This window comes from Leptosomus discolor, chromosome 4 (assembly GCF_034619465.1).
Source record: "Leptosomus discolor isolate bLepDis1 chromosome 4, bLepDis1.hap2, whole genome shotgun sequence".
Taxonomy (NCBI): Eukaryota; Metazoa; Chordata; class Aves; order Leptosomiformes; family Leptosomidae; genus Leptosomus; species Leptosomus discolor.
Window position 1 is genome coordinate 40,869,660 of NC_141394.1, and position 12,209 is coordinate 40,881,868.

The window sequence follows — 12,209 nt, forward strand, 5'->3', positions numbered from 1 at the left end:
CACTGGGATCTTTAGAAAGCCGATCCACTACACTGGCGTGGCTTGAATTTCACTAACTTTGTAGGAAGTTCCTCCACAAATATGTTTGTTGACTTGCATAGGATGACTGAGAAAACAAGGAACTAACTGTCAGGACTACATGTATATATCACGGCCTTAGAAAAGATGAAAGAAAAATGTGAGACTGAAAAATCCAGCATTTCTCCAAGCAGAGCTTTTAACTTAAGCGGTTAGACAAAGTCAGAATGGAGATTAGAATAAGAACTCAGCGGGAGCTGGAAAGAATTAAATCCATAATTTGAAGTCTTACTTTTTCTCTTTTTTTTAAAAAAAATCTATACACATTTGTTTTCTAGTCTAGGTTACTTATTGTCAAGAAAAATATCATTCATTTTCTATAGAAATGATAAAGTAAAACTGTAGGAAAAAAATTAGTATGGGACAGGTAGAAAATATAAAGCAAACATATATTCTACATACCTACATGTCTGTTCCTGTCACTGGAAAGAATGCTGCCAATGAAGTGGAAATATCCTTCATGATAGTGCTTGTATTTAGTATATGTTACTGTTTTTGCAAAGGCACCTCCTTATACACTGACACTGCTGTGATAGCTGTTGTTGATCACTTCTGAAACTGAACTGGGGACTTGACTCCATAGATAGTACACTGAACCCCCAAAAGTATCAGAAAATGAGGAAAGGCAGTATCCAAACTTTAATAATTTTCTGCTTTATTTAAAACTCAGCTTTATAACTGACAGAAATTATTTATCTCATAAAAGTGTTTGACTAAACCAAATAAAGTGCAAGGGTCAAAAAGTGACTTATGAAAGTGTAATGTCTACAGCTTCAACCTAGTGATTGTTCCTATTTCTGATAACATGAAGTACCTACTTTATGTAGGCCAAGCTAAGCACATATGAGCTTTGTTAGATACTGACTTTAATTACTTGTCTTAATGCAGTGGGACGTGTATCATTGGCCTCAATTTCTAGTTGTTTTCATTTTTTATATTCTTCACATAATAAAATTATGTTGGACTAGATGATCCTTGAGATCCCTTCCAACCTAGTATTCTATGATTCTACAATTCTATGATAAAATTATGCCACACTGCTGTTTCTTGAGAAAGACTTACCATGTGAATATGGCCTTCTTTGCTTTAAATACAAATACTGTATTAATGAGAGGAATATTATTCATAAATCTACTGTATTTTATTTGCTATAAACAAGTCCTTCAGTTTTTATCATTAAAAAAACAGTAATAAGAGTCAAGCTACATATTAAAACAGAGTTCACAGACTGGAGGGAATGGATCCGAGGAAGATTCTACTAAAATGGTTTTTGAAGCACCAAAGGCATTAAACGACTTCAGTTAGTTGTTACTCTTTTTTCTGCTCTTTGCTGCTTTTAATTGTCATTCCATTCTGTTTCTTGTCAAGTCTTCCAATCGTCTTAGTATTGAAAAGCTGACTCCTATGCTATGACATCCTCTGTTGTAAATTAGCATCATTTGCTAACTTCAAAATGCTGAGAATCCGATGAGCAGATTCTTCAGTGATTTGTAACCTTCTGAGTTGTGTGCTGTGGTTGGCTGGGTATGCTAATAATGGAGTTAGTTTATTTAAATCTGCTTGACTATTTGCACAGCATAGGTGTATCCCTGGTGGTTAGCTCAAGAGTGAACTGAAACAGAAAAAACTAAAGCAGATACAGAGGAAAAGGTAAGAGAGGGAATGTAGACGGAACTGCCAGAGAAGTACCAGTAGAAAAAAAGTTGCCGGAGGAATAAGTAAGTGACAATGTGTATAGTGTGCATATATCAGAGAGGATAAGAACAGCCTTTGGACTTACTTATCTGTAACTTCTCAGTTATCTTTATATCCTAAGTTCATAGTGGGTGTGTTCGAGACTCTTTGCTGAATCTGTTAATTTTGTTTCTTTAACTTGTATTCTAAGCTCATCAAAGTATAACTTAAGCCAGACGTGTTAGCTGTGAAAAATGCAATAAGATATAACTTTATTACGGTATACTGAAAAATAGCTAGTTCAATATGAGGTAAGACATTTGTTCCCTTCATTGGATTTAGCTTTATTAACAATTATATTAAAAATGTGATATTATAGAGATTATCTCAAACTAGGCATTGCTTCTCCTGTGGTTAATGCTTGAGGAATGCTCAGCTTAGAGCATATATCCTTCTTCGTTATCTCAGTAAAGAAATGAGCCAACAGTGTTAGTGAGCCAACAGTGTTAGTGAGCCAGCAAGGCACATAAAATAGCCCTTGATAAATAAATAAATAAAAAGGGTGCTGTTTTATTGCTATAATGTTGTTAGAAAAAATGTTGAAGTTTCTCTGAGTCTGACTTTTCCTTACTTATGTTTGCAGATAAACTGTGTTCAGTTCAAGGGCATTTTCTGTTCATAGAAATTGCCAGTGGTGGGTAGTTTTTCTAGCTAGTCTTGTTTAGGGTTTTCTGTTATTCTTGTTTATTTTGTTCTCTGGATGTTATATCCAATGTCTTTACTATTAAATATACCTACATTTCTTTAACTTTGCTGTCAGCATATCATTCCATGTTTTTACTTGCCTAAGCAACTAACGTGGATTAAAAGGCAGAAGATCCTGCTGTATTTATTTCTGTGAGATATCGATGACTTTATAACTCAGCACTGGAGGGAAATTTCATTTGTAATACTGAATCTAACACTGCTGACCTGCAGAAACAATTCTAAATATAAATGTTTTGGGGTTTTTTGTTTCTTTTTTTAATATAATCTTAAGATCCTCATAGGTCAGAATACAAATGAGTTCAGTGTAAAACTTGATGATTTTTGTTCTGGCTTATATGACATTCAGCTATACATGTAGTGCTGAGAGCCCTTTGTAATTTTGTTGATAGTGCTTAAAGACATTTTTTTATGCAAGAATATAATGATAAATAATTGATGGATACTCTATTACAAAAGAAAGGCATGTCAAACTTTTGGAGTGGGAGCAGGGCCAATAGAGACTCGAAATTGTTGGGTTTTAAGCCATTTGAAAGAAAAGCCTTGTGAAAATGTAATTTTCATATCCCCATATACATCACATATTACAACAAAATTTTGATGAACTTATAGGCAGAACAACCATAAAATAGCTCCATGCTTAGAAAATACACCTAAGGCCTGTAAATAAATTGTAGCAGCAAGATTGCGCTCTGTGCAAGGCAAGAGCAGAATTGTCAAACAAACCCTGAAATTATTCCTGAGTATATTCTCCTCCCATTTCAAGCTTAGCCCTTTAAATGGGAAGGAAACCCTGCTCCTGGCAGACACTGAAGTACATTTAGTACTAGCACATGCAAGTGACAAAGGATGGATTAGCTCGGTGCACCTCAGCTCCCAAATCCAGGAGAGCACATCATGCCAAAGCAGCTGGCGGTAAATCAGCTGCCAAATTGAGACTGTCAATGGGTAGAGCTTTTGTTTGTTTCTCTGTAGACACATTGTTACACATTTCTCTTTAGAAAATTTGTATTAGAGGAGGTGATTCTAGGTTGCTTCTTGGCCAAAAGTTGATAAACTTTATGGTAGTACACAGGATCTCTTGGACTATATTAAGTAGAGAGGCTAAAACAAACTTTGCAATTGCATAAAGAAATCTTTCTGAATTTCTTTCAAGACCCTAAGTATTGGGTTTTGTTTGAGGGTTGTTTTGTTTTGTTTTGTTTTTTTTTTAAATATATGTATCTGAGGCCACATCAGAAAATATACAGATCCTATCTGTCAGATATTAGAAGACATAAAGGGAAACTACATAATTTTCCATTCCAAGTTAGTGCTAATTATCCTTTAACTCTAATGTTGAAAGGATTGAGTATAAAATTATGACCTGATTTTGCAGTGTGGTGACACTTCTAGATTAGATCATACCAATAAGAGATGGTGTTCACCACTTCATAGGAAGCAATACGCTTTCCAGTATTTTTCAGCAATATATCTGTATAATACTAAAAACTTAAATGAAAAAAAAAACAAATGCCACAAAATAAACAAATATAAATGTGCTGACCTGGTAATTTTTTAGAAAACAAATAATTAAACCAAATTTTTCTCAACCTAACTCATCTGGATATGCGGTTGTATGGTCTGTATAATCAACAGATTATATCTTTGCTTTTTCAAATCAAGTGACTGCTTACCTACTAGCATGACTAGGAAGGCTATGTTTATTTTCCGTGGCTAGCCTGTTTATTTGTGGGGCACATCTTGCCTGGACAGAGGTTTCCTGTTTAAAGCCACAGCTAGAATGAAGTTAGGGCTTGGTAACAGCAAGTTGCACTTGTGTTCCTTTTTTCCCTTCTCCGTTTTCTCACAGTTGTCTAGAATCTGTTTTTTCTCACAAAAGCTTTGAAACTGAGAACACTTCACAATAAGGAAAACTGCAAGTATTTAACCACTGGGAATGCACACTTACAGGTACATTTTTGTACTCACAGGCATATCCATATGTAATGCAAATGATATGTTCCTAGTACATAAAAGCAATATAGCAAAAAGCAAAGTAGGTTTATGTTGGCTTTCATGCTTATTGTATCACTAAAATGATCAGGTAGAAAAAGATCTGATAGAAAAAAGCCAAAAAGGTCATTTTCTGTTGAACTAATGGTAAATTACTTTTACTTACTACTTTTTTAGGATTCAGTTTGACTGATCTGCTTATCTCGGTGACGTGGTGAAGACACAAAGTAGCTGGAATTGGACAATAGTGAATCCTCCTATGTTGGCGAAAGACAGTGGAGATAACATATCTGCTTCCTGCAGCTGCAGCTCACAGCCCCAGCACAATTTCTCTGATAGATCCACAGCCCAGTAACACTTGTATGTGAGGTCTGGGCCGTATGGGGTCTGCCAACCCCTAATTCTCAATTCCTCCATTACAGCTAATGGGGTATCAGGCTAAAGCGCTAAGTTGGCCTTTCAAATATCCTTGTACACTTCCACTGATGACCTATGAAAAGGACTAAAATTTAGTTTTCAATCCAATTAAGTGTAAGTCAAGAGTGAACAAAGCTTTATTTGTGTGACTTAAATTATTTTATTGTATCTAATGAGAATTTCTGAAATAATTTGGATTTGGATAAAGAATAATGGGATATGCTTGCTCATTTGATCTTACAGTGCCACACACAGTTCTTCAGTTGAATCCCTCCTTTTATAAAGCATTGTTGTATCTGTCAACACTGTGATATCTTATTTACAACTAACTCCAGTTCTGTGAACGCTTAAAGGGGATATTCTGGAAACTCATTTCATGCCTGGTACTGTCTGGACTCTGTAGGTGTCACTCTTGACTATTTTAATAGTGATATCTTGCTGGTAAATGAACATGAAGGGGGCATTATGATTTATCTGTTTCTCTGTGTGCTTAAAAATGCATTACAAAATAAATATATGAAGATATTATTTCTCATGCAGGGTTATCTACTCTCTTTCGTTTACTGCCATTATGCTAGGAGCAGAAGGTAAAGTGCTAGTTGACATAAACAGACGCACACTTTAAAATCTTCTCAGAATGCCAAAGAATGTGTAATTACTGGTGTAACTCAGGCTTGTGTTTTTATATTTGTTCTATACCTCAGAAGGAAGTAACTGCCATTTCCGCCATCTGAATGTTTAAAAAGCTCTCTCCCACATAATCAAAAATTGGTCTATGGCATTTTAATGCAGACATATTGTAACTGTCTTTAAGCAGTTTGGGACAGCCTATCAATTTGGGCTTCCTTGCTCTCCACTAAGCCTACAGAGATTAATGTGCGCGTTTTAATCAGTGGAGCCAAAATAGAAACAGCACCCAATTATTTTGGCATTCTGCTGTTTCCCTTTCTTGCCTCCCTATATTGCATGTGGTCTGTTGTGAACAAAATGCTTGTTTGAGCCTTCCTGGACTGAAACTTTGCAGTCGTAAGAAATTTGACTGAAATAACTGGGGCTCCATACTGGCTCCAGCTCTTACTCTGTTGCTGAATTTCAGATGGCAAATTTATTTGGAGGTAGCTGCTTGCTTTTGTATCCCACTGAGAAGATCCTGCATAACTCATACAAAAAAACATAGCTGATGATGTTTTTATAAAAAAATTACTACAGCCAAATATACTTCCAAGGTATTTTTTAGAAAAATCTGTACTGGTTTGTTCCAATTTATAGATAATCCCGTGTGCAGACAAAATTTTTGAGGTATTACTATAGAAAATGGTACCGAGTAAGCTAAAAGAAGAAATGGTAGTAGGATACATAAAAGCCTGTAGGCTGGAGGAATAAACACCTTCAGATTTCTATTTTGAGAAATAACTATCTGGAACTGATGAAAACTGTTTTTTTTCCTTGAAGACTGCATTGTCCCAGTGTTAACTCATTTGAGGGAGGCAAATGGATAATCACATAATGTAAAAACATCTCAATTTCATGCAGACAGCTATTGGGTTTAGATGACATTTTAGGAATACGCTACGGCATGCAAAGCTCTTTGACAATGGCTACTTAATTTGAGTTACTCTGAGCTATCTGTGTGCCTTTTTTAAATTTGACGTTCACACTAGCACTTTATATCATAAGGAGTACCTACAATTCAAAATGTCCAAACCAAAGTTGAAAGTGATAATAAAACTTTGTATTCCCACAGTATTGACAAGCTACAATCAGCTGGAACAGCAGTGTATATTCAAGTAACCTTTTGCTTTCAATATGCAATTTCCAATTACATTTCAGGCAGTGGATGAAATTTGGGGTTGCAGCTGTATACTAGACGTCTAGTTTTGTTCCTTGGGTTTGACCTCTGAGAGGAGAAAGTAGGGAGTCCTAGAAAAAATGTTTTTTCAGGAGCCTCAAATTTCCTAATACCTGCAGACCTTGCTGAATTTGTTTTCCCTGATCTTTACGTAGGGAATTAATTAACTTAAACAAATATGGCGTGTTTTTCAATTAACTGAAATCAGAGAATGGCGTTTTAATGATTTTTAAAAAGGAAAGAGGCAATTTAGTTTTAATCAAAAGACGTATTTATTGAAAATTTGTTAGAAGCAATTCTAATAAGTGTGTTAAAGGAGAACCAAACTGCAATAGAAGCAGTTGTGAAGAACGGCTCTATCCATACATAAGCAGTTTGGAAAAATTCCAAACAAAGATGTTGTCATTTATAAACCTTCATAAATTCAATGTTATATATTTGTTAGAACATTAATGTTATTTCAGGCTATTTTACTTTATAACTTTCTGACTTTCTAATTATTGCAAAGGTTTAGGACTGTTCTCATTGTAAAAAACTTTGTTTATGTGAACAGTCATATGTCATTCCAAGTATTCCATGTATTTTTCTTCCTAACTTCCAGGTCCTCTGTTGTGTTTTTTTTTGTTGGTTTGGTTTGGTTTGTTTGTTTGTTTGTTTGTTTGTTTTTAATAGTTAGGACAAGCACATACATCCCCGGCTTCCAGGGCACAATTCTCTTAATGTTTCCTAATCCCTTAGTGAAGCATTTGTACACATAAAATAACTGTCCAGTCTAATACCTCAGAATGAATCTGAATTCAGTGTATTATCACAAGAGGGAGCCCTTGTCAACACCAAATTCTGAAGTTCAGTACATGATTTTGCAGAGCTACATTAATCACTTTTCAAGAGAAATGTATGTTCCGTGCACATGCACTTAAAGTAGTTTCACCCCAGAAGAGGACCTTCTGAGACAGGTTATATGCGAACTGACTTTTTACATAGGAAAAAAAGCATAGGAACTATGATTCAGCATTTGAGTAGGTTTGAACTGTGTTTTTTAAACTATTTCTTTTTCTGCTTGTTACTGTGATATTCCTGTTATTAATGAGATTTTATTGAGGAGTGCAGGTAGAGCCTTCATTCTGGGAAATCATAGTAAGAGCCTTTATAAAGATTCATAACAGCCTTCATCATATGAGGATTACCTGTGTGTTAGTAACTTGTTACTGATCTTTGTTTTTTAAGTTAAAATGTGTGCAGAGGTTTGTGCAGTATGGAAATAAATTCAAAATGAAAAAGCTAATAGTAAACAGATCAGCTTGTGTAAACTAGATTGTTTCATCCTACCTGTGCCTTTTGTTCTTTCAGTGTACAAAAATACATAGCAAAGTGGGGGTTGGTCTGTTCTCCCTAGTAACAAGTGACTGAACAAGGGGAAATGGCCTTAGGCTGCACCAGGGGAGGTTCAGGCTGGATATTGGGAAGAATTTCTTTACTGTCAGGCATTGGAACAGCCTGCCCAGGGAGTTGGTGAAGTCATCATCCCTGGAGGTGTTTAAGAGATGGGTAGATGTTGTACTTAGGGACATGGTTTAGTGGTGTTGGTAGAGCTAGGACAAAGGTTGGACTTGATCAACATGAAGGTCTCTTCCAACTGAAACTGTTCTATGAGTCTATGATTCTATATGTTAGTCCATTTGGGAATCAAGGTGGAGAAAAAATACGTATATGGAACAACATGGGAACTCCATGTCGTTCCATCGACATTCCATAAGGAGTTATGGACACCTTGCATTTTGTCACAAGTTTTGAGAAACATAAGCCCCAGAAAATCCTAAAATTACATCTGCAAAGTATTTCCATAATGTCTCAATATTTAATAATTTCTTTCAACCCTAGAAAGTATCTCATCTATGCATTCAGCATTCAGACTTGAGCACCGGCCTGAAATTGTGATCTGTCATGGTGACACTTCTGGCTTACGAAACATGGCTGGTCCACAAGGGTCCATGTTAAGTTTGGAATTTACTTGTTTGTAGGAGTGGTGCATCAAAGAGAGAAAAGAAGGATGATGTCTTACGTATTAAACTGTTCTGAGCATGTATCTCACCCAAGTTCAATAAACATTCTTTGGAATCAGTTTTGGTAGAATATATACAAGGATGTAATAAAACTTTGACATTTGAGCTATTTTTAGGTTACTAAATCAAATGAGGCCTAAGGCAGTGAAAGGGGCTCATAGAAAACCTGTTATGGGATGATACTTCTGAGGTTCAGAGCATGTTACCCTGTTCTTTCTTTAATCAGCAGGTGATTTAAATAAATGATTTTTAAAAAGGAATCATCTACTGAGGAGCAGAATTTGTATCTGGAGTAGTATCTCAAAATCATAAAAGCCAGATCGTGTTATGTGTCCCCCGCCCCGCCCTGCGCCCCCTGCCCCCCCCCCCCCCCCAAGAATTTCTCAGTCTTCCTAATAAAACCAGAAGGGAAATACAATCTCTCAACTTCCTTATTTATTCCCTATAAATTTAAGTATTTTGAATTCCAAGGTATTATAATTTCAGGTGCTCACTTTGCTCTTCTGGAAACAACTGTGATTGACTTCCACTGAATTAATTTATGAAACTTGTAGAATGTCAAGCATTTTAGAAGAGAGATTTGTACTAAGTATTGTTATTGGTATATATGTCCTTAGAACTAGATGGCCAAGAAAGGTGTGACCTTAAATTTTCTCACATCTGCATTTGTGAGGAATGTAATGATCCTAACTTTTCTATGTGTATATGTGATAAATAATCTATTTAAAGTACCTGACAGAAAATGTTACAAATATTTTTGGATAGCAAGAGATACGAGGCTAGAGCATTATTACTCTGAATTTTTTTCAGAGATTTAAATTTTTATTCTCTGAAAATTCAATATTACTGTCTTGTCAGTTGCAAACTATCAATGGGAATCTAATCTGTGTCAACTTAAGGCACCAATACGTTCCGAGTGATATTTTCTAAAAAAATTCTTTAATTTATTTTTTCCTAATTTTAGGCACTGCTTCACAGTGGGAAATATTTAGTCTGGTTTAATGTTAAGTGTTTCACTCTGTGTGGCAAAATTAAATGTCTTGTAATTTTATGGTGCTATCATCATGAAATACTATATGATGTTGACTGGAGAATAATGTTAAAGAAAGAAGAAAAGGATAATTTTAATTTGCAGGTTTCTTAAGCATGTTTGTGTCTAACCACTTTAATAAATGAGGTCTTATTCTATAGATTTCAGGTAGCTTCCAAGTATTTTACCAGAAGGCAGAGCATTTCCAGGCTGCATTAGTAATGATTCTGTATCTCCTCTCTGTCAGTCACATAATTATTGCTTCTTCATCATTGAGTGCTATTGTTCTTTAGGAAATTCAGGAAAGGTTCCTCCTCATCTAGACCAGAAAAGCAAAAAAAAAAACCCAAAAAACCCCAACAAATTCCTTCCCTGCGAGAAACCATTCCTTCTTGTTTCTGTTGCATTGTGATCCATGAGGACTGCCAAACTTCACTTCTTTATTTTGTGAACAGCACCTGTCTCATCTGCCTGTGAATTATCTAAGGAACAAGCAGACTGACAATGAGAATTTCCTTATTGTCAGTAATGTTATGATGATTTTAACAATCTATACAAATCTACAGAATTATAAGAATCACTACTATTAACTGCAAATGTATGTGAAACATTCAAAACCATAGAAAAAGCATCTGCTTTCAGATTTGGTTATAAACGTGGATCTTCAGCCAGGTTTATGAACGATGGTTACCATCTTAGGAGAGCCTGAGCTTAGCTACAAATAAATTGTCTCTCTTGCAGAGCAGAGCGGGATGGTCTTTAAGTGATAACCCAAAATTATACAAGAAATCTATGACAAGCCAAAACCTGAGCCCATGTCCACTAAGTCTTTGACTAGCATCTCTGTGCCAGTCAATTTTGCTGAGACCAGAAACTTTGAAAACATTTGGGACCTCCTTTCGCAGACATATGTGAGTGACTTCACTAGTGGCTGGGCTTGCCCATCTAGCATTAGGTAAGGTGGAAGAAGCACACAGAAGGGAAAGGATAAAGTGGAAATAAAAGTGATGAGTAGCACGGCATTGTTAAAGTCTTTATTGCTTGGCAAGGCATCACTGCCAGTAAGGAAGAGGTTAGGTGTGAGATGGTACCTAAGCGTGAGGAGAGGCGACAACTGCCCTGAAAGGCAAGAGCGCTCCAGGTATAAGGGGTAGAAGGAGTGGAGGAAGCATGAGCCCTCTGAAAGAAGTCAGCTAGCAACGCTGCTGGAAACACAGGAGACAGGGATGGTCAGACATGTAGTAAGGGGGAAGAAATAAAGTTGTGGGAGGTTTTAGTGCTTCAACAATGTTCTGCAACAGCAGATTTTTCTCCAGTTAAGTCAAGCTAAGAAAACTATTATTGCAATCTGAAACAAGAAAGGGTGACAGTCACAAAGAAAATATTTTCATCTGCATTTTTAGAGAAAAAAAATTAGAATGAGAGAGTTACTGGCGTTATCTAGCAAAGGTAATATTTTTTGCACCCTAATGAATTTTTTAAAGACTTCTTCCCCTGCTTTTTCTTTTTGATCTGCGGTGAATATATTGAAGTGAATATATATATAACAACATAAAGACAGTTAGGTTTCCTGACTCTTAGAAGAGGGAGAAAACCAGGACTGCATGAAAGAATGTGGTGAAGTAACTCTTATTAACACTGCCCAAGGAATCATTCAATCTGGACATTTTGTCACTTACAGAAAGAAAAACCTCAGATATTGCTGTAATAACTCCTTTATCTCTCTAGCGTTTCAATACATCATCCAGTTTTCAAGTGAAGTAGAAGATAGGGTCAAGTTGTGAGATGCTTGAATATTTTACTATATTTTTTAAAAAAATGTACACACTCCAGACTAATGGTAATGCCAAAACTTGTCTGTGATTTTTTTCCAGTGAAAGTTAACAACTTCAGAATGGGAAAAAATATGAAAATAACTTTGCACTCACATACATACTTGCATCTATGTCCAGTGACAGTCACACATGAAGCAGCAGACAGAATTGTACACATCGGTGACTGTTGCCACAAGTGATGGAGCTTTGGGTGAGAATATGTGCACCGCTCCGTGCACTCCTTTTGCTCAAAGGCTAATTTCTATGATCATTACTGATGTAAATCAACATCTTGTGTCACGAATGTTTGAATCAAGTTATGTCACTTTTTGTTTCTCCATAGAATCTGATATCTGCAGAACTTCATCAGGCTCTGATGTTGTCTAGCAGTTCTACTTGACCTCCTAATTCAGGGATATTTGCTTTTAACAGAATTAGAGTATTTAATGCTGTTTCTGACCAAAACTAAATCGTTCAAATTGGCACAAAAATTACAAGGCATTTTACATCTTAGCCGTTTAGCT